Source organism: Balaenoptera ricei, chromosome 19, assembly GCF_028023285.1.
Source record: "Balaenoptera ricei isolate mBalRic1 chromosome 19, mBalRic1.hap2, whole genome shotgun sequence".
Lineage (NCBI taxonomy): Eukaryota > Metazoa > Chordata > Mammalia > Artiodactyla > Balaenopteridae > Balaenoptera > Balaenoptera ricei.
The window spans coordinates 9340646-9361956 of NC_082657.1; positions in this window are offsets into that span (position 1 = coordinate 9340646).

Consider the following 21311-nt stretch of genomic DNA (forward strand, 5'->3'; position numbering starts at 1 on the left):
GGATGATGGGGAACCAGATTTGCAATTTACTCTCAAAACCGTTGGTGGGGGGGAAGTTCTTTATACCATACATGCAACTTTCCTATAAGTTTGTGACTGTTTCAAATACATTTTTTAAAAGGAAAAAGAAATGTCCTGCACACGTGTTCACCTTCACAATGGCCATTTCTCCTCTTACCACCCCAGTAATAAAAGCCATAAGTTTGAATCAGACTGACACCCTCCAAACTCCCAGCTCCAGGGATGGGCACTGAAGGGTTTGAACTAATCAGCATAATCCCACCCCCTTGCCACAGTGATTGGTTCAGAAGTGGTCACCCAGGTAACCCAGGCCTAAGCCAATCAGTGCATTCTATCTCCCTGGTCATGGAGATTGGTTAAGGGCTGGATACATGGACTCAGTCCAATTAGAAAGACGCTCAGGAGTTTTGTGACTAGTTGTGAGGAAGAATACCCTCTCTTTCCCCCTAGATGGGAAAGAATAAATATGGGAGCTGCAGGAAGCCATCTGGAAGCCACAAGAGAAGGCATCTTGAGGATGAATTCTACATCCAGAGGAAGGCAGAGCTGAGAGAATCACAGAGACCTCTCAGGGCAACCCCCTTCATGCTGTGGTTCAGTGATGCAGGCTGCTTTTTTATTTCCAAGTCATCGTGTGCTCCCGTGACTACCACAGCAAGGGAATAGAGAGCAGAGCGACTCATGCACCAGCGTTTGAATACTTCCGCCAGGAAGCTACATGTGACTTTTGCTCATATTTCATTGGCCAAAGCAAGTCACATGACCACACCTAACTTCCGGGAGGTGGGGAAGTACAGTCACCCATGCACCTAGAAGTGCAGGGGAATTGGAAATAACAGTGTACACAGTCATGCCTGCCACAAGCTCTCATAATGTGCCCGGCACCATGCTAAACTCTACACACGCATTTCATTTTACAACCACCCTATGAAGGGGTATTACTAATGTCCCCAATTTTATAGGCAAGAAAACTGGGGATCAGAGAGGTTAATTCAGTTACCTAAGGCCACATAGCTAATGAATGACAAAGCTAGACTTCCTTCCTCGGGCACCCTGATGCCTGGGCCTAAACATTTAACCTCATATAACACTATGCTGTTCCCTGAGAAGAAAGTGCTCTATTGTGTCACCTGGCTTGGTTCCTGTTCCATCATACAGTTGCTGTGTGACCTTGGGTAGGCTGCTCTCCCCCTCTGGGCTGTGTGGCAATTTAGTTCTGTCTAACTGAGCTAAGTTGGGTCTATGTATCCTAGAACACCTTTCCCCTGGTGGCTCTGGGTTAACGTTGTCTAAAAGGAAATTTGCATGAGATTTAGATAACAGAAGTGACGCAATAGCTATTATGGTGGGAAGGTCTGCACAGGACCCAGGGGCCACAATGGGGCTCACGCCTCTTGTCACTGATCTGCTGGCTCACCTCGTGGGCTTGGGGCAGCATCGGACCTCAGCTCCACCTGCTCCCACCAGCTTTCCTTTTCCAGCTTCTGTGAATTTGGGGCCAGGAGCCTGAGCAACTCAGCAGGGGAAAGGCACCAGCTTCTCCAGCAGGTCACACATGGAGTTGAAGTTGGTAAGAGACGCTTGAGGCTTCCAGTTTATTCTCATGGGTTCCAGGTTCTAGTTTCCCAACCACGCAGCCAACTGACCTACAGGGACTTAAAACCCAATACTAGTTACAGAGGCACCGACCTTACATATACTTTTCCTCCAGCAACCCTCTGGCTCCCTAGTTATTAACATTTTTCAATGTTCCCACCACCCCTTCCTTGGTCTTCACCTCCCCCAGCTTTGTCTACAATTGCTTAAGATTCTATCCCATAATAAGTTCCTTACCCCGTGTCCTCATAGTGGACCTGCTTCTCTCTCTCTCTCTCTCTTTTTTTTTTTTGGTCGCATGGCTTGTGGGATCTTAGTTCCCTGACCAGAGATCAAACCCGGGCCCTCAGCAGTGAAAGCGTGGAGTCGTATCTGCTGGACTACCAAGGAAGTCCTGTGGACCTGCTTCTTTATTGAGTACTAACTGGTCATAACCAACCAGGACTCTTCCTTTATAAAACGACAGGACTAACACATTACTTTTCAAGTTTACCAGCAGAGAGAAGAAAATTGTCCCTTCTCATCTAGGGGTTTTAGGAACCACCTCTTTGATACAGACTTCTTTGAAGTCTTATTTTGGCATTAAAAATTCATATCCCACTCCATAACATAGTGTTATCCATTTTAATACAAAGGTGAGTTTTTCCTTCAAAAGTTGAAGTGAAATTGGCCATCATAAATATTTGCCATGGGGAATGTAACTTGGTGCAGCTGCTATGAAAAACAGTGTGGAGGTTCCTCAGAAAATGAAAAACAGATCAACCGTATGATCCAACATTTCCACTTCTGGGTATTTATACGAAGGAAAGGAAAACACTAAAAGATATCTGCACACCCATGTTCACAGAAGCACTATATATAATAGCCAAGGTATGGAAACAACCTAAGTGCCCATCAATGAATGAATGGATAAAGAAAATGTCACACACACACACACAGGAATACTGTTCAGCCACTAAAAAGAAGGAAACCCTGCTATTTATGACAACATGGATGGACCTTGAGGATATAATGCTAAGTGAAATAAGTCAGATACAGAAAGACAAATACCGTATCATCTCAAATATATGTGGAATCTTTAAAAAAAACCCAGAAACCCAAACTCATATATACAGCAAACAGATTGGTGGTGGCCAGAGACAGGGGGTCAAGCGTGGAAAAAAATGGGTGAAGGTGGTCAAAAGGTACAAACTTTGAGTAATAAAATAAATAATAGGGATGTAATGTACAACATGAGGAATTTAGCTAACACTGCTGCACAAGATATGGGAAAGTTGTTAAAAGAATACCAAGAGGGGCTTCCCTGGTGGCGCAGTGGTTAAGAATCTGCCTGCCAATGCAGGGGACACGGGTTTGAGCCCTGGTCCGGGAAGATCCCACATGCTGCAGAGCAACTAAGCCCCTGCGTGCCACAACTACTGAAGCCCGCGCGCCTAGAGCCTGTGCTCCGCAACAAAAGAAGCCACCGCAATGAGAAGCCCGTGCACCACAGCAAAGAGTAGCCCCCGCTCACCTCAACTAGAGAAAGCCCACACCCAGCAATAAAAACCCAACGCAGCCTAAATAAATAAATAAATTAAAAAAAAAAAGAATACCAAGAGTTCTTGGCAATGATGATTTTTAAACGTATTGTTCACCTGATAAATAAATATGAGAGTGTAAAAAAGAAAAAAAAAGAGTACTAAGGGTTCTCAACACAAGGAGAAAAAATTTTTCCTTTCCTTCTTTCTTTTCTTTTTATTGTATCTCTGTGAGAAGGTGGATATTGGCTGAACTTACTGTGGTAATCATTTCACAATATAGGTAAATCAAACCATGATGCCATATGCCTTAAACTTATACAGTGATGTATGTCAATTATTTTCCAATAAAACTAGGGAAAGAAGACTTGTAATAGAGATGTTTCTAACCCGCTTCTTGCAAAAAAAAAATTGCCATGGATTTATGAATCCTCGGGCCACCATTGCATATCCCTGGGTTTATGCACATTCCATATTGAGAGGCAGGCGACAGAATGGTGCATTTATTGGATCCACCAAGATTGCTTGAGAAGTTTCCTTGTTCCAGGCTCTGCGTGACATGTTAGGCATACTTGAGTGAATGAAATAAGCTCTACTTTTAGGAGCTTAGAGTCCAGTGGTTATGACAGGCCAGGCCAGCCTGTTTACAGCCAGGGAGAAAAGCCCTATAATTATCACGAAAATGTGTTCTTATCCTTGGTGCGGGGCATAGAATACAGAGTATACTAATTGGGACATGTCTTGCTGAAGTTTAAAGAGAAAACTACATAAAGTGCTTTGGGGACCCTGAGCAACTGATCCTGTCTGGTCTTATCCGGGAGGGCTTCCTGGAGGAGGTGACACTGGACGGGATCTTGAAGGATGCATATAATAACCACAACAATAATACTATTTTTAAAAGGAGTCATCACTATCACTTACATAGGGCATGCTGTGTGCCAGACAACATTCTAAGCCCTGCATCTGTACTAAGTCATTTAACTTTTTTAAACCATTTTTTTAAAAATTGAAGTATAGTTGATTTACAATGTTGTGTTAGGTGTACAGCAAAGCAATTCGATTATATACATATACATATATATATATACACATATGTATTCTTTTTCTATATATATATATTCTTTTTCAGTAAGTCATTTAATTTTTACCACAGTTTATGAGTTATATATTGTTTTACTGATTTAGTTGCTCATTTATTCAACAAGTATTTATTGAGCAGCTCCTGTATTTTACAGTCAGGGGAAAGATCAGAGAGGGTAAATCACTTACCTAGGGCCACACAGCTAGTTAATTTTTTCTCTAAATTTTCTGTTCATATCTTTACTCTTTTTTAAAAAATTTGAGGTTTTTTTTTTTTTTTTTTTTTTTTTTTTTTTTTTTTTTGCTGAGGAGTAGGAAAGCTTTACAAATAAAGGAAATTAGTATATCATCTGCACCAGGTATGAGTTGGATTCTAGGCAGTGGGGATAGAGCAGTGAATAAGACAGACAAAATTCCCTGCCCTTTGAGAGCTGGTACTCTGTTGGGCAGATAGAGCAGAGACAAAATAAATAAGAAAGATATAGAATACGTTACAGGGTGATAATGAGTGGTTTTGGGAAAAAATAAAGCAGGAAAGAGGGATAAAGAGAAAAAGTGTGTGCGAGTGTAACACACATGTATGGGGGGGTTGTAATTTTTACAGTGTGCTGAGGTGACGTTTGAGCCAAGACCTGAAGGAGATGAAGGAGTGACCATGTGAATATTTGAGAGAATAGTGTTCCAAGCAGAAAGAGCAGCCAGTGCAAAGGCCCTGAGGCTGGAGCCTGCCTGGTGTGTTTGCGAAATAGCAAAGACACCAGTGTGACTTGGGCAGAGGGAACAAGGGAGAGTTAAGGAGAAAATTGGAGAAAAAAGCAGGTGGCAGGAGAGGGGAGGTGATGGCAGGACTTTGAGGATGGGGACTTGGGACTTTTTCTCTGGCTGGCAGCTAGGGAAGGGGAATAGAGGAAATGGTGTGTCTTGAGCATTTGTGGGGCTGGGCCATGAGTACACATGTTGGCCCATTTACTAAATAGATAAATGTATATTTTTACAGTTCCCTCTTTTTTGGCTTTTAAAAAATTTGTGGTAAAATATACATAACACAACATTTACTACTTTAACCATTTAAAAAGATACAATTCAGCGACATTAACTACATTCACAACGTTATGTACCCATCACAACTATTTCCAGAACTTTCTCATCATCCCAAACAAACTATACCTGTTGAACAAAAACTCCCCATTCTCTCCCTCCCCTAGCTCCTGGTAACCTTTATTCTACTTTCTGATTCTATGCATTTGTCTCCTCATATAAGGGGAGTCACACGGTATTTGTCTGGCTTTTGTGTCTGGCTTTTTTCGTTTAGGATAATGTTTTCAAGGTTCATCCATGTTGTAGCATGTGTCAGTGCTGTATTCCTTTTTATGACTGAGTAATATTCCAGGTATGGATATACCACATTTTGTTTGTCCATTCATCTGTTGATGGACACTTGGGTTGTTCTAACGTTTTGACTACTGTTAATAATGTTGGTATGAACATTGGTGTACATTGACTCTTTGAGTCTCTGCTTTCAGTTATCTTGGGTATATACCTAAGAGTGGAATTGTTGGATCATATGGCAATTCTGCATTTAATTTTTCTGAGAAACCACCATATTGTTTTCCACAGCTGCTGCACCATTTTACATTCCCACCAGCAGTGCACAAGGGTTCCAGTTTCTCCACATCCTTGCCAACAGTGTCATGTTGTTTTTCTTTTTTAAATAATAACCATCCTCGTGGATATTAAGTGGTATTTCATTGTGGTTTTGATTTGCATTTCCCTAATGACTAATGATGTTCAGCATCTTTTTATATGCTTGTTGCCATTTGTATATCTTCTTTGGAGAAACGTCTATTCAAGTCCTTTCCCCGTTTTGAATTGCTTTGTGTTGTTTTTGCTGTTAAGTTGTATATAGTTAACTATTTAAATGTTATAAATCAAATTGATAAGCTGTTAAATAAAATATGTTGTAGCCTCCTACCTTGATCCATGTACCTTCATACAGTCCTGGATCCATCCACTGATGGATGGATGAATGGATAAACGAAGTGTGGTATAGCCATACAATGGAATATATTCAGCCACAGAAAGGAATGAAATTCTGATACGTGCTACAACATCGATGAGCCTTGAGAACATTATGTTAAGTCAAAGAAGTCAGACACAAAACACCACATACTGTATGACTTCACTTATATAAAATCTCCCAAATAGGTAAAGCCGTAGGGATATAAAATTGATTCGTGGTTGCCAGGTATTGAGGGAGGGGGGAATGGGGAGTGACTGCTTAATGAGTATTGGATTTCCTTTGGGGGTGATGAAAATTCTTGGACTAGATAGAGGTGATGGTCGCACAACATTGTGAAGGTACTAAATGCCACTTGTGTACACTTTAAAATGGTTAATTTTATATTACATGAATTGCACCTCAATGAAAAAATTTTAGTGACTCTATTTTTGGCTCAGATGTTTAGAGTGATGGTGGGTCTATTCACCATGATGGGGAAACTTTAGGGAGAAATGAGCTGGGAGATCAGGAATTCCTTTTGGGGAGGTCTTAAATGTGATACGCCTATCAGACATCAAAACAGAGTTACACATACGAGCCTGGAGTTCAGGGGAGAGACGGGGTGGAGATATAAATATAGAAGTCATTGGCACATGGAGGTATTTTAAGCTGAGGGGCAGGATGAGATCATCTAGAGAGAGGGTGTGGAGAAAGGAGAGAAAATGGCCCTGGGGTGGATCAATGTCAGGCAGAAGAGGAGGAATCAAGATAAGGGATTGCGGGGCTTCCCTGGTGGCGCAGTGGTTGAGAATCTGCCTGCCAATGCAGGGAACACGGGTTCGAGCCCTGGTCTGGGAAGATCCTACATGCCGCGGAGCAACTAAGCCCGTGAGCCACAACTACTGAGCCTGCGCGTCTGGAGCCTGTGCTCCGCAACGGGAGAGGCCGCGACAGTGAGAGGCCCGCGCACCGCGATGAAGAGTGGCCCCCGCTCGCCGCAACTAGAGAAAGCCCTAGCACAGCAACGAAGACCCAACACAGCCAAAAATAAATAAATAAATAATTTTAAAAAAAGAAAGAAAAGAAAAGGGATTGCGCAGGAGGGGAGGGGGCAGAAGAACCCCAAGAATGTGTGCTTGAAGAGCAAAGAAGAATAGCAAAATATTGGAATTGGCCCAAGTATCCGTTTATAGAGGGCTGTTTAGCAAATCATGGTGCATCCATATAATGCACATGTAAAAGAAAAGCAGGAGGGAGTTCTCTCTGTGTAAGTATCAAAAGATTCCCTTTCTAGGAAACTGAAATCCTCAAGAGGTATTGCTTACAAAACGAAGGGAGGTGTGTGTGTGTGTGTGTGTGTGTGTGTGTGTTTAAAGCAAAGAGAGGAGTTACAAAGGGAAAAGTAGTGATTCATGCCAGAGCAGCCTGGCAGACGCCACTTTAATCAAGTGATCAAAGCAAACATCCCCCGTGGTGGGACATACTGAAATCAGGAGCCCCCGCTATAATATACCGAGGAGGACACAGCAACCCTTCTGGGGAATTCCCGCCAAAAGTGCATCCCTGAATCCAACCTCCAGGAGACACCAGACAAGCCCACATCAAGGGTCATTCCACAAAATAACTGGCCTGTACTCTTCAAAGTGTCAGGGTCACAAAAGTCAAGGAAGAATGGGAAACGGCTCCAGAGTGAAGGAGATGAGAAAGAGAAAACTGAATGCAACTTCTGATCTCACATTAAATTCCGGGCTGAAAAATACAGTTGCTGGAAAGGACATGATTGGGATGATTGATGAAATTGAATATGGACTTTGGGGTGAATAAATGTGTGGTGTTAGTGTTGAATTTCCTAATTTTGGTAACTACCGTGGTTCTGTGAGAGAAGGTCCTTCTTATTTTTAGGAAGTGAACACTGACATATTTAGAAGTAAAGAAGCATGATGTATGCAACTTACTCTCAAAAGGTTCAGAAAAAAAAATATGCATATAGAGAGAAAGAGTGGAGGATGGTGTGTATCAGTTTCCTAGGGCTGCCATATCAAAATGCCACAATCACGGTGGCTTCAAACAACAGAAATTTATTCACTCACTGTTCTGAGGCCGGAGGTCTGAAACCAACAGGGTCCTGCTTCCTCTGCAATGTCTAGGGGGATCCATCCTTGTCTCCTTGCCTCTTCCTAGCTTCCGGTGGTTTGCTGACAAGCCTTGGCTTTCCTTGGCTTACAGCTGCACAACTCCCATTTCTGCCTCTGTCACGTGTCACGTCTCTGTGCCTCTGTCTTCATTCACGTGGCTGTCTTCTTACTGGACACCAGTCACATGGGATTCGGAGCCCATTCTACTCTAGTAGGACCTCATCTTTACTGATTACGTCTTCAACCACCCTCTTTCCAAATAAGGTCACATTCTGAGCTACTGGGGGTTAAGACTTCAACATATCATTTTGGGGGGAGGGACACAGCTCATAACAGAGGGAGAAAGGGGGAGGGCTGGGGAGGAACAGAGAGAGAGATGGAATAATGACACATACCTGCCAGAATGTTACAGGGACGCAGGAGTTCTTGGTCCTAGTTTGCAACTCAGCTGTTAAGTTTGAAATTATTTCAGAATAAGAATTTAACAGCACAGAGAGGAGAGGGCTTCAGGGAAGGGGTAGAGGTCCGATGAGGGCAGAGAAGCGGCTGTTTTGTTGGCTTTACAAAACGGAGGCCCCTGTACTTTTTGAGAGATGGGAACAGAAATCAAAGCACAGGGGGTTGGAAGAGTTGAGTGGAAGGTGTGTCTGTCGAAACCCAAGGGTAGCAGTTCTTTCAAGGTGTTTTGCTATAAAGAGGAAAGGGGGGAATGGGGTGGTAGCTGGACATGGGGTCAAAGAGGGCTTCTAAAAACCAAGAAATGATGCAAGAGAGACAGTGAAACAGGTTAGAGAGAGATGGAACCTCCCCCCAGTAAGGAAGGTGGGACCCCAGTGCAGAGAAGGGACTGGCTTTTGGTGGGAGCATGGCCGTTTCCTCCAAGGACGGAAGAGAAAAGCAGGTGTATGTTGGCAAAGGTGAATTTCACCGTGGGAAGCTAAAGAAGCAAATTTTAATTTTATTTTATTTTTTAACAAAAACTTATATAGTGCTTACCTACCAGACCCTGTTCTGAGCACTTTGCAGATATAACTCGTTGGATTTGCATAAAAATCCTCAGAGGTAGGTACTGTTACGATTTCATCCCCATCTTACAGATGAGAACACTGAGGCCCACAGAGGGGAAGGGCCTTCCCCAAGGTCACACAGCTGGTAAGAGGCAAGTCTTTCTGAAGTTGGGCAGTTGGGCTGCAGAATCCAGACTCAAATTCTATCCCATAATACCTCTGCCTGTCTCATCTCTGTTCTTAATAAAGGAAGATGCGCGATCAGCAGTTGGGGATTCAGGCTGGGTGGGGGCACTTGGAGGTTTGGGGAGAGAGGAGAATCGCCAGCCACAGGCTTGGTGAGGAAAACTTACTAGAAAAACAGGAGGGTTATGCATTTGAGGTTTGTGGTTCTGGGTTTTCTGTGAAGTCCGGGAGGCTGGATGTTTGAGTCTTCCCTGCATCATGGCAGGGCATGGTTTTTGCACGAAAAGTGGGCCCCTTCCCCAGCCCATCTGCAAGTCCTCCCTGTGCTCCGGGCCCAGAATCTGGCGCCGGCTGGCCCCTCGGTCCTTCCAACCCGCCTGAGCACATCCCCAGGCTGAGGGGGAGGGAAGGGCCTGGAAGGTTGTTCACAGGCCAAAGTCCAAAGGAAACAAGTTGCATTCCAGGAGCAGGAGCCCAGTGGCAGGGGGTGGGGAGCTGGGGGGACGGAGGGAACGCGGCGCCCAGAGTTTGGAGGGCCTCCGAGGCGGCACGGGAAGCTTCTCTTTGCACCCCAGAGAAAGGTGGGGGCTGTGATGGGTCTCCTCCCGCAGTCATGGCGAGTAGGATAGACCGGGGGCTCTGCGGTCAGCCAGATGCGAGTTTGAACATCAGAGCTGTGGATTATTTTCTGAACGTAACTATAGGAACTGTGATGGGCTGAATAATGTCCCCCAAGGACAGTTGCTGTGCTGACCCTGGGAACGTGTTGCCTCCTGGGGCAAAAGGGACTTCACAGATGTGATCAAGTTAAGGACCTTGAGATGGGGACGGTAACCTAGATCATCCAGGGGGGCCCAACGGAATCAAAAAGATCCTTATACAGGAAAGAGGGAAGCAGGAGGGTCAGAGTCAGAGGAGGAGGGAAGCAGAGTTCCGAGAGAGGCACGGAAGGGCCGTGAGCCAGGGAATGCAGGCAGCCTCTATACAATGGAAAAGGCAGGGAAAGGGATTCGTCCCTGGAGCCTCTGGAAGGAACACAGCCCTGCTGACCTGTTTAGATTTCTAATCTCCATAATTTAAGACAATAAATGTGTATTGTTTTAAGCCACTGAGTTTGTGGTAATTTATTACTGTAGCAGAAACTTGGTAGAGCAGCTTTCTTCATCTCCCTGGGCCTCAATTTCTCAATCTGTAAATTGGGGATAACTGAATCCTCACAGCATTGTAATGAAGGCTTGGTGCATGGTTACATTGGAGGCCCTTAGGGTGGTCGCTGGCACACAGTAAGTGCACAATCAACAGTAGTTCTCTTTATCTTCAAAATGGAGATCAACCATTCCTTTATCCAACTAATATTTATTGAGCATCTTCTACGTTTCAGGCACTGTTCTAAGTGCTGGAGGTGCAGCATGAATGAGACAGGCAAACCCCCCCAGCCCTTGGGGAGCTTCCACTCTACAGAAGGAGAAAAACAAAAGAAATGAATAAACTCTATGGGCAGTCAGATAGTGGTAAGTGCTAGGTAGCAAACAAATCAAGAATGAGGAACTGGGGCTTCCCTGGTGGCGCAGTGGTTGAGAATCTGCCTGTCAATGCAGGGGACACGGGTTCGAGGCCTGGTCTGGGGGGATCCCACATGCCGCGGAGCAACTAGGCCCGTGAGCCACAATTACTGAGCCTGCGCGTCTGGAGCCTGTGCTCTGCAACAAGAGAGGCCGTGATAGTGAGCGGCCCACGCACCGCGATGAAGAGTGGCCCCCACTTGCCGCAACTAGAGAAAGCCCTCGCACAGAAACGAAGACCCAACGCAGCCCAAAATAAATAAATAAATAATTAAAAAAAAAAAAAAAAGAATGAGGAACTGACAGAGCTTGGGGACTGGGTCAGAGAGACCTTGGGGAGAAAGGGACATCTCAGTAGAGACCTGAAGGAGGCGAGGGAGCAAGTCCTGTGGAAATCGGGAAAGAACTTTAGCAGAAGGATTTAGCAAGTGCAAAGGTCCTGGGGCAGAAGCATGCCTAGAGCTTGCAAGAAAAAAACAAGGAGGCTAGTGTGGCTGGCAGGGTGAGAAGTAGGGGGAAATGAGGTCAGAGAGATGACAGGTGGAGGGAGGGCAGATTGTCTGAGGCTTTTGGGGCCACAGCAAGGACTCTGGCTTTTACTGCGAGTGAGGGAGGAGCCGTGGGAGGGCTCTGAGCTAAGGAGAGACATAATCTGACTTCAGTTTTAAAGGTTCCCTCTGGTTGCTGAGTGGGGAACACACCGTGGGGAATAAGAGTGAAGCTGTGAGCCCAGTGAGGAAATAATCATAGGAGTAATCATAGGGTTTGTTGGAGCAATAAATGAGTCTGTGTCTGTACAGCAGGTGCCTGGCCCATATATTAGTTGCTAATTATTACTGTTGTATTATTATTGTTGTTTCTGTTACTTCTCCCTTGTCACAGAAGATTCCAGAGTCACAACTGACCATGGATTGTCCCTCAGCTGTAAATTACACCCCCCATGGAAAGGAATCATCCTCACCCCCCATAAGAACTTCTGTTTCCTCCTTGTCTCAGACTCTTCCTTATTCATCACATTCATGACACTGAACTCCAGTGGTTCCTATGGTAACCCAAAGATCATTCCCAGCCCCCTTCTTCACTACCCACCACTGTTTTCAAGGCTGAAAGCCAGGGACTCATTTTCCCAGCATCCTTGACTACTACTCACAGTCATGTGACACCATCATGGCCAAGGAGATGAAAGCAGAAGTCAGCTAGGAGGCTTCTGGTAAACCTTTGTGTCCCTGATAATAAGGGTCAGAAAGGGCTTTCCCCTTATTCCTACCTTGATTGTGGATGTGATGGTCAGAGTTATAGCAGCCATCCTGTGGTCATGAAGCAACAGGCACAAACATGAAAGTCAACACTCTAAGGATGGTGAGGCAGAGAGACAAAGAACCTGGGACATCAGATGTCATTGAACCAATACCTTCAATACCATTGAACCAATACCAAACCACATTCTTCCGGACTTTTTATGTGAGAAAAATAAGTACATATTTTTTATATCATCGTTTTCTATTACTTTCAGTCAAACACATTCTTTACTGACTGACTTACAGAAGAGAAACTGGGCCCAGAGAGCCATGAGGTGATAGTCAGCATTACACAGACAGTTGTTGGAGATGCCAGGACAGGATTGCAGGAGGGGACAGGTGGGCTTTCAGACCTTAAGACCAGAGACAGCCTCAGTTCTTCTTTGGAAAAAATGAGAATTTGGGGAATGTGAGCTTAGAATGTGTCAGGAGCTTCTCCTGAAAAAAAAAGGTGGTCTCAGATTCAAAAGATAAAGCCAACAGGCAGAGACATGCAGAGAAGGCAGACTCAGAGAGACAGCCATTTATATTCCCAATTGTTGTAAAGGTGTCCAAACAAACAAACAAACAATACAACCCACTCTGCTCTGCCCACACTGTATTTCCAAGAGCCAATTCAGCTTTTTTAAAACAGAAGCCTGAGCTTCTGTAGCTTAAAAGTAAAATAGCCTAATAAATACAGCCTCTTAAGTTGATGTGATCAATACATAGGGAAGATGGTTGCTATCAGTCCTCCCTGGAAAGACACTCCATGAATTTTACACCAGAACCTGCCTTTGACTACTAGGTCCAGAGCTGGGAAAGGAATACGTATCTCTCTATCAACTAGACTTCACCTGGGGAAACTATAAATTTCATTTCTCCTGTTGTCTTAGTCAGGGTAACATTAGCTGCTGTAACAAACACACCTCCCAAAAATGTCTAATGGCTCAAACAATGATAGGAGTTTATTCTTGCTCATGTAAAGTCATGGTTGTTCTTGATTGCAGATGCTTTTCCTCAAGGTGTGATCCAGGAACCCGAGTTCCTTCCACCTTATAGCTCCTCCATGTTCAACTTTTGGCTTCTGAGGTGGTTCCGTGAGTCTTCTCTGTTCCAGTTGGCTTCAACAAGGAACGAGTAGAGAGAATCATGGGCAGGAGGTTTAAATTCCCTTCCACTCAGGTCCCGTTGCTTAGAACTCAGTCACGTGGTCAAAGGAGGCTGGGAAGTGTCTTACAGAGGTGTGCACAGCAAAAGAAGGAAACAGGGGCTTCCCTGGTGGTGCAGTGGTTAAGAATCTGCCTGCCAATGCAGGGGACACGGGTTCGAGCCCTGGTCCGGGAAGATCCCATGCCGCGGAGCAACTAAGCCCATGCACCACAACTACTGAGCCCGCGTGCCACAACTACTGAAGCCCACACACCTAGAGCCCGTGCTCCACAACAAGTGAAGCCACCACAATGAGAAGCCCGCGCACCCTAACAAAGAGTAGCCCCCGCTCGCCACAACTAGAGAAAGCCCACGTGCAGCAACAAAAACCCAATGCAGCCAAAATTAAATGATAATAAATAAAATAAATATTTTTAAAAATCTTAAAAAGAAAAGAAGGAAACAGTTTTGTGGAACTACTAGCAGTCTGTGTTGTGCTGCACAATCCTGAAATAGTAACACAAAACACAATTACAGATAATAAATATAATAATAATGATGATGTGGTGAAATGTGGTGTTGGTCTAGCTAGCATCCCTTCTTCTAGAAACACTACCTTCATGTTCCTCAGGAAATCATGCCTCTCTCCATCTCCTCCATGTGATTCCCATGGCACGAACTCTATCTCTGGTCCCAGGGTCAGCACACGACCCACTCACAGTCAAGCACAGCTCAACCTGGGACTTTTCCTAGAATGACTGGGGGTGGAGGGAGCTCTCTTTCCTCTTTACACTGGATGAATCTGGGAGGACAGGAGCCCAGAGTTGCTAGAAGCCTGCCTGTGAATAGAGCTAACACACAAAAAAGTCTAGAGACAGAGGGAGAGCGATTCTCTGAGGACATTACTCAGTACAACTGGATTCAGCCATGCCTGAAGCCAAACCATCGCTGAATTACGTTAGCCAATAAAATCCCTTTTTAAGAAAATTTTATTTTATGTAAGCCAATTCGAACTGTGGTTCTATTATTTGCAACTGAATGATGCCCGATTAATAACACTGTTGGCATTCCCAATACTACTACTGATTATAATAATTAAAAATTATATAATGCTTACTACACACAAGCTACTTGACCTGCGTTAATTCATTTAGTCTCCACAACAACTCTATGAGGGTCATGCTATTATCCCCAGTTTACAGCAGAGGATACTGAAGCTCAGAGAGATTAAGAAAAACTGGCAATGGTCACACAGCTAGTAAGCAGAGAACTTGAATCTGAACCCAAGTAGTCTTGGCTCCATTTATTAATTACACACACACACCCTCAAAATATTTATTGAACTTCATGCCAGGCACTGTTCTAGGTGCTTAGGATACTGCAGTAAACAAAAACAAACAAACAAACAAACAAAAAAGAGTGACTTCCCTGGTGGCGCAGTGGTTAAGAATCCGCCTGCCAATGCAGGGAACATGGGTTTGAGCCCTGGTCCAGGAAGATCCCACGTGACGCAGAGCAACTAAGCCCATGTGCCACAACTACTGAGCCTGTGCTCTAGAGCCTGTGAGCCACAACTACTGAGCCCGCGCGCCTAGAGCCTGTGCTCCGCAACAAGAGAAGCCACTGCAATGAGAAGCCCACGCACCGCAAAGAAGAGTAGCCCCCGCTCGCCGCAACTAGAGAAAGCCCACACACAGCAACTAAGACCCAACGCAGCCAAAAAGAAAGAAAGAAAAAAAAATTCCTGCCCTCATGGAGCTTATATTCTAGTAGGAGGAGACAAATAATAGATAAATAAATAAATAAACAAACAAATAAATAAATAAAACAGTAAGTGAGGAAGTGATAAGTTCTAAAGATAGGAGAGGTGGGGAGGAGGGAGGCACTTTTTGATAGAGTGGTCAGAGCGTGTGTCATTGAAAAGATGCCATTTGAACAAAGACTTAAAGGAAATGAGAGAGTAAGTCATGGAACTATCTGGAGCAACAGCAGTTCAGGCAGACGGAACAGCCAGTGCAAAGGCCCTGAGGCAGGACTATGCGTATTGTGATCAAGGAATAGCAGGGTAGCTGTGTTACCGACCAGGGTTCTTGGCCTCCTTAATCAATAGAAATTGATCAGAGGCCAGACAAGAAATTCAGGCAAGGCTTTATTGGGGCCCCTGCGGCAGCAGGGGGGAGCGAGAACAAACAACAGGTTCCCTTGCTGGCTCGCTCCCTGGGGCCGGGGCGTTGGGGGGCGAGCTTGTTCCTTATATGAGGTGAGGGTAGGGGTGTGTCCAGGGGTCCGGCTGGAGCGGTGGCTTAGGTGGTTTGCCCACCCCTTAGGTGGTGTTGTGTGCAGGAGGCGAGCGCAGCACCGTGTTTTTTTGCTCCTGACCTCCCCCCGCCTTTTGCTCCAGGGTCTTCAAAAGTGGCAGTTAAGTTTTTTGGTCTCTTTGTATCTTTTGTCCAGAATTTGCCCCAAGTGCACATGCAGGCAGTTACCTTTAGTCCCATACAGTTTCTTTGTATTCTGTTGCTGGAGGAGAGGTGTGTCCAGGTGCAAGGATGGCAGCACTGCAGCAAAAGGGTCCCAGGCCCCAGCCTGTCTCTCAGCTGGAGCAGAGTAAACAAGGGAGAGAGTGGAGGGAGATGAAGGCAAAGAAGTAAGTAGAAGGTAAAGTTAGTAGGGCCATGATGAGATCTTGGGCTTTGATTCTGAGGGATATAGGAGCCAGGGTTCTGAGCAGAGAGGGACATGATCTGACTTAGGGGCTAACAGGAACCCTCTGGCCGCATGTGGGGAATCTTCTATAGAGGGGCTAGAGGTTGCTGGATATAATAAATTAAAAGGTAGGTTGCCCAGTGAAATTTTAATTTCAGATAAACAATGAATATTATTTTAGTTATAAGCACGTCCCATACAATATTTGGGACATACTTATACCAAACAAAATCGTTTATCTGAAATCTAAATTTCATTGGGTTTATCTGGCAATCATGGGAGCAGGCAGGGAGGTGGGAGGAGATGGAGACCAATCCAGGGTAAAAAGTAGAACTGATGATATTTCTTAATAGATCTTAATAGATCCTGCGTGGGGCTTCCCTGGTGGCGCAGCGGTTTAAGAATCCGCCTGCCAATGCAGGAGACACGGGTTCGAGCCCTGGTCCGGGAAGATCCCACATGCTGCGGAGCAACTAAGCCCGTGTGCCACAACTACTGAGCCTGCGCTCTAGAGCCCGCGAGCCACAACTACTGAGCCCGTGTGCCACAGCTACTGAAGCCCATGCACCTAAAGCCCATGCTCTGCAACAAGAGAAGTCACAGCAATAAGCCTACGAACCACAACGAAGAGTAGCCCCCACTCGCTGCAACTAGAGAAAGGCCCGCGTGCAGCAACGAAGACCCAATGCAGCCAAAAATTTAAAAAATTTAAAATTAATTAATTAATTAATTAATAAAAAATAGATCCTGTGTGATATATAAGCGACTACTTCTGCTGTTATCACAGACACATATACAAAAACACATACATACCTACACACCAACATATATGCATACATTTATACACACACATGCACACATATACATGTGTACATATCCAACCATGTATACAGATATAAATGATATAAATACACATAAATACGTATGCGTCTATATACACATACATACACATACATTTACACACACGTACACAGGACATATAGACACAGACACATATACACACACAAATACATGCATACGCACACACATAGAGAGATGTGTGCCAGTATATACATAAACATTTTTTCTCTTTTAGAAGGAAAAATGTGAACGTGTTATGGCCATTGGCTTTAGGGGAGGCAGAGGAGAAGTGGGACGGGATGGTGCTTTCTATTTTCAATCCTGCACTGCCTCAGTGTCTAACACTGTGCATACCTTCTTTTTAAATGTCCACAGGGGCTATTTTGGCAGTAGGTTAATGGGTCACTTCTTGTTTTCTTCTTTATATGGGTCCTTATTAAATAAAAACCAAGCCACCACAACCTAAAAATAAAATCTGTTGGAAGCCAAGACCACATTATTGGCAGCAACCACAGTGATTCTTTTTTCTTTCTTTCTTTTTTTTTCCCCTTCCTTTTTCTGCAGCTCTGATTGCTCTTGTAAATCTGTCACTGAATAAAACACTTATAGCCGTATCTGAATAGTCCGGCCCTGGCACGTCCTCGCCAGTGAGATTGTTTAAGCCAGCAGTTGCCACCTCTCACATTCCTCAGGCTCCAAAAAATGACAAGAGCATCTGCTAAGGATTTATTCAGCCTTGTGACATAACAGCTTTATAACAAATGACTGTGTAACAAGTTTGCACACAAGGGTTTGCTATTCTAGATGGCTTCATGCTGGCAAATTCAGGGTATTTCCCTTGTGACTTTCTCATTTGTGGTAAGAAATGACAAGAGTTTCACAATTCCATTCAGATATTAAAAAAAAAAAAAATTCCCCCACTGCACCACTTTGAATCCTTCTGGACCTGCGTAACCAAGATTAGAAATGACAAGAATTTCACAATTTGATCAAAAATTTTTTTTAAAAACCCACAACTTCCTCATTGCACCAGTTTGAATCCTTTTGGATTTGTGTAACCAAGATTAGAACTGACAGCTGTTTAAGAACTGTTACCAGAGCTGGGACATTGCTGAAAAGAAAGTTGAGAACAGCTCACTTAACAACCATTAAAATGTTAAAAAAAAAAAAAAAAATACATCAATTAAAAGGTTTTGGAAATGGAGAAAAAAAAAAGAACACATCAATGGAATGATTTCAAATATAGGCATTCAGTTTGTCAGTTTCTTAGACTTTACAATTCTTTGATCCTATAGAAGCTTTAAAATTCAAATGTATCAAGTTTGCTCCTCATAGCTCCTGAGTTCTGTTTTTCCACTTAGAAAAATATTTCTCCCACTTCTAAGTGCATATATTAATTCCCCAGTTTTTTTTTGGAGTGCTTGATGGCTTCATGGTTTGCATTCGACTTTCGGACCCATCTGGATTTCAGTGAAAGGAACATAGAAATCCAGCTTTTATCCCCTCACTCTCCAAAGAAATGTTTGGCTGCTTGGTCCTCACCTTGCCTGCTGAATAGCAGCACTGCCTTCATCAAAACCAAAAATCTCGTACCTGGGGGCACCAAGCGGTTAGGACACATTTTGCTGTCTGATAGGGCTTACTCTTGCCCCTACCTTCAAAGTTTCCCCATTATTCTCATATGGTAACAATTTTTCAGCAGCTTATCCTGCAAGCATATGTCAATTTCCAGGAGGTGGACAAAGAGGTAGCGGGGGAATTTTCATTTTAGAGTTCAGTTAATAAGAATCTCAGCTGTTGGCACTTCTCAGCCTGAATGTCAAAGTCACGGGGAGGCACCCAACCCGTGTCCCCCACAGCACGTGATCACGCCTCAGTTGTTACACATTCACTGGCTTTTATAGAACTATTACTCAGGGATTGGAACTTTCTCCATGACAGCAGTGCCCAAGGTTTACTTGTCATTACGTTGAGTGTGACAAGGCATGTGCTTTGCAGAAATGGTGGAGTTTTTCAGGCACGGACCTGCCCAGACCAAAAATGTTTAAAACTAACCAGCGTCCAAAGGGATACACCTTCCAAGACAAAGATACTTTATAAGAAGTACATATTTGTACAGAAACGACATGAAACGCTGCCAAGAAGAGCAGAAAAATCTGGTTAACTTAGCAATATCTGTGAATGTGGTGTGCGGGTAATTTCATTTTTTTTTTAAAGTACAGTGTCATTTTTTAATGCAAAGAGATACAGAGAAAATGAAAAACGTCTTACTATCTCGCCATGTTGGCATTCTAAAAGATAATGTGCTTTCAAACGTGAGAGTTACAGACAAGGATGGCAGTAAATCCCTCCCACACCCACACCCACCCACCTTCCACTCATTTCCCTACCTCAGAAGAATCCGTTTTCAAAGTTTGTTGTTTTTCCTTCCGGGGGGGGAAAAAAAAAAAAGAATTGATGCATATACTACCATTTGTAACCACATAACATTTTTCATTTATACCAAGGTGATCCCATGTGCCCTACTGCACCTTGGTATTTTAAAAATATTTACCGGAACTTCCCTCGTGGCGCAGTGGTTAAGAATCCGCCTGCCAATGCAGGGGACACGGGTTTGAGCCCTGGTCCAGGAAGATCCCACATGCCATGGAGCAACTAAGCCCGAGCTACACAACTACTGAGCCTGTGCTCTAGAGTCTGTGAGCCACAACTACTGAGCCCGCGTGCCTAGAGTCCATGCTCCGCAACAAGAGAAGCCACTGCAATGAGAAGCCTGCACCCCACAAGGAAGAGTAGCCCCCGCTCGCCTCAACTAGAGAAAGCCGGCGCGTGGCAACAAAGACCCAATGCAGCCAAAAATAAATAAATGAAAAAAAAAAGAAATGCTTAGATGTCTATCACTGATGTATTATAGAACAACTTGGAAAATATATTTTTTAATTAATTTTATTTATTTATTTATGGCTGCACTGGGTCTTGGTGGCTTTCTCCAGTTGCACTGAGCGGGGGCTACTCTTCGTTGCGGTGCGCGGGCTTCTCATTGTGGTGGCTTCTCTTGTTGCAGAGCACAGGCTCTGGGCGCGGGCTTCAGTAGTTGTGGCACGTGGGCTCAGTAGTTGTGGCTCGCAGGCTCTAGAGTGCAAGCTCAGTAGTTGTGGCTCACGGGCTTAGTTGCTCCATGGCACGTGGGATCTTCTGGGACCAGGGATCGAACTCGTGTCCCCTGCATTGGCAGGTGGATTCTTAACCACTGTGCCGCCAGGGAAGTCCTAAGCATTTCTTTTTAATGTCTATAAAGTGTCCCATCCTCCCAGGGTTGTACCCCAGTTCATTTAATCAGTTCCATACTGATGGACCCTTGGATCACTTTCATTTTCCACTCTTACAAACCCTCCCCTTGAGAGCTATGGCATATATTTGAGACTATGTGGTGGGAGAAAACTGCTAGCAGCAGGGTCCCTGGGACCCCAAACAAAAGTCATTTTGAAAATTTGACAGCTATTGCCAAATGGCCTTTGGACCAGTTCACACTCCCAATAATAATGAGTGACACTGTTTCATCACATCCTGGTCAACACTGGCTATTACACAACTTTTAGAACTTTTGCCAATCACATACGTGGACAATGGTATCTCCTGGTTGTTTTCTAGGCTCTCGGCTCTATTCCCCTGATCTCTAAGTCCAGCCTTATCTTGTAACTGTTTCTGCTCTGCTTTTTTTTTTTTTTATAAGTATTTTTAATATATTTATTTATTTATTTTATTTTTGGCTGTGTTGGGTCTTCGTTTCTGTGCGAGGGCTTTCTCTAGTTGTGGCTCACAGGCCTAGTTGCTCCGCGGCATGTGGGATCTTCCCAGACCAGGGGTCGAACCCGTGTCCCCTGCATTGGCAGGCAGATTCTCAACCACTGCGCCACCAGGGAAGCCCTGCTCTGCTTTTCTTTAATTAAGTGTGACGCTGAGCATCTTTTTATGTGTTTACTAGCTATGGACGCTTGTTTTTCGGTAAACTTCCAATCTGTGTCTCTTGCCCATTTTTCTCAGCTGTTCCTCTTTCTCTTGATCATTTACGTGAGTTTTTCGTAAAGGGAGGCACGAAACCTCTATTTTTCCCCAGTTTGTCACTACCTTTTGACTTTGTTATTTTTTTCTTGTATAAAAATTTTAACTTTTCTGTTAATCACAGCGGCTAAGAAGCCGGTTTTCTTTGATGGTTACATGAGACTGGGA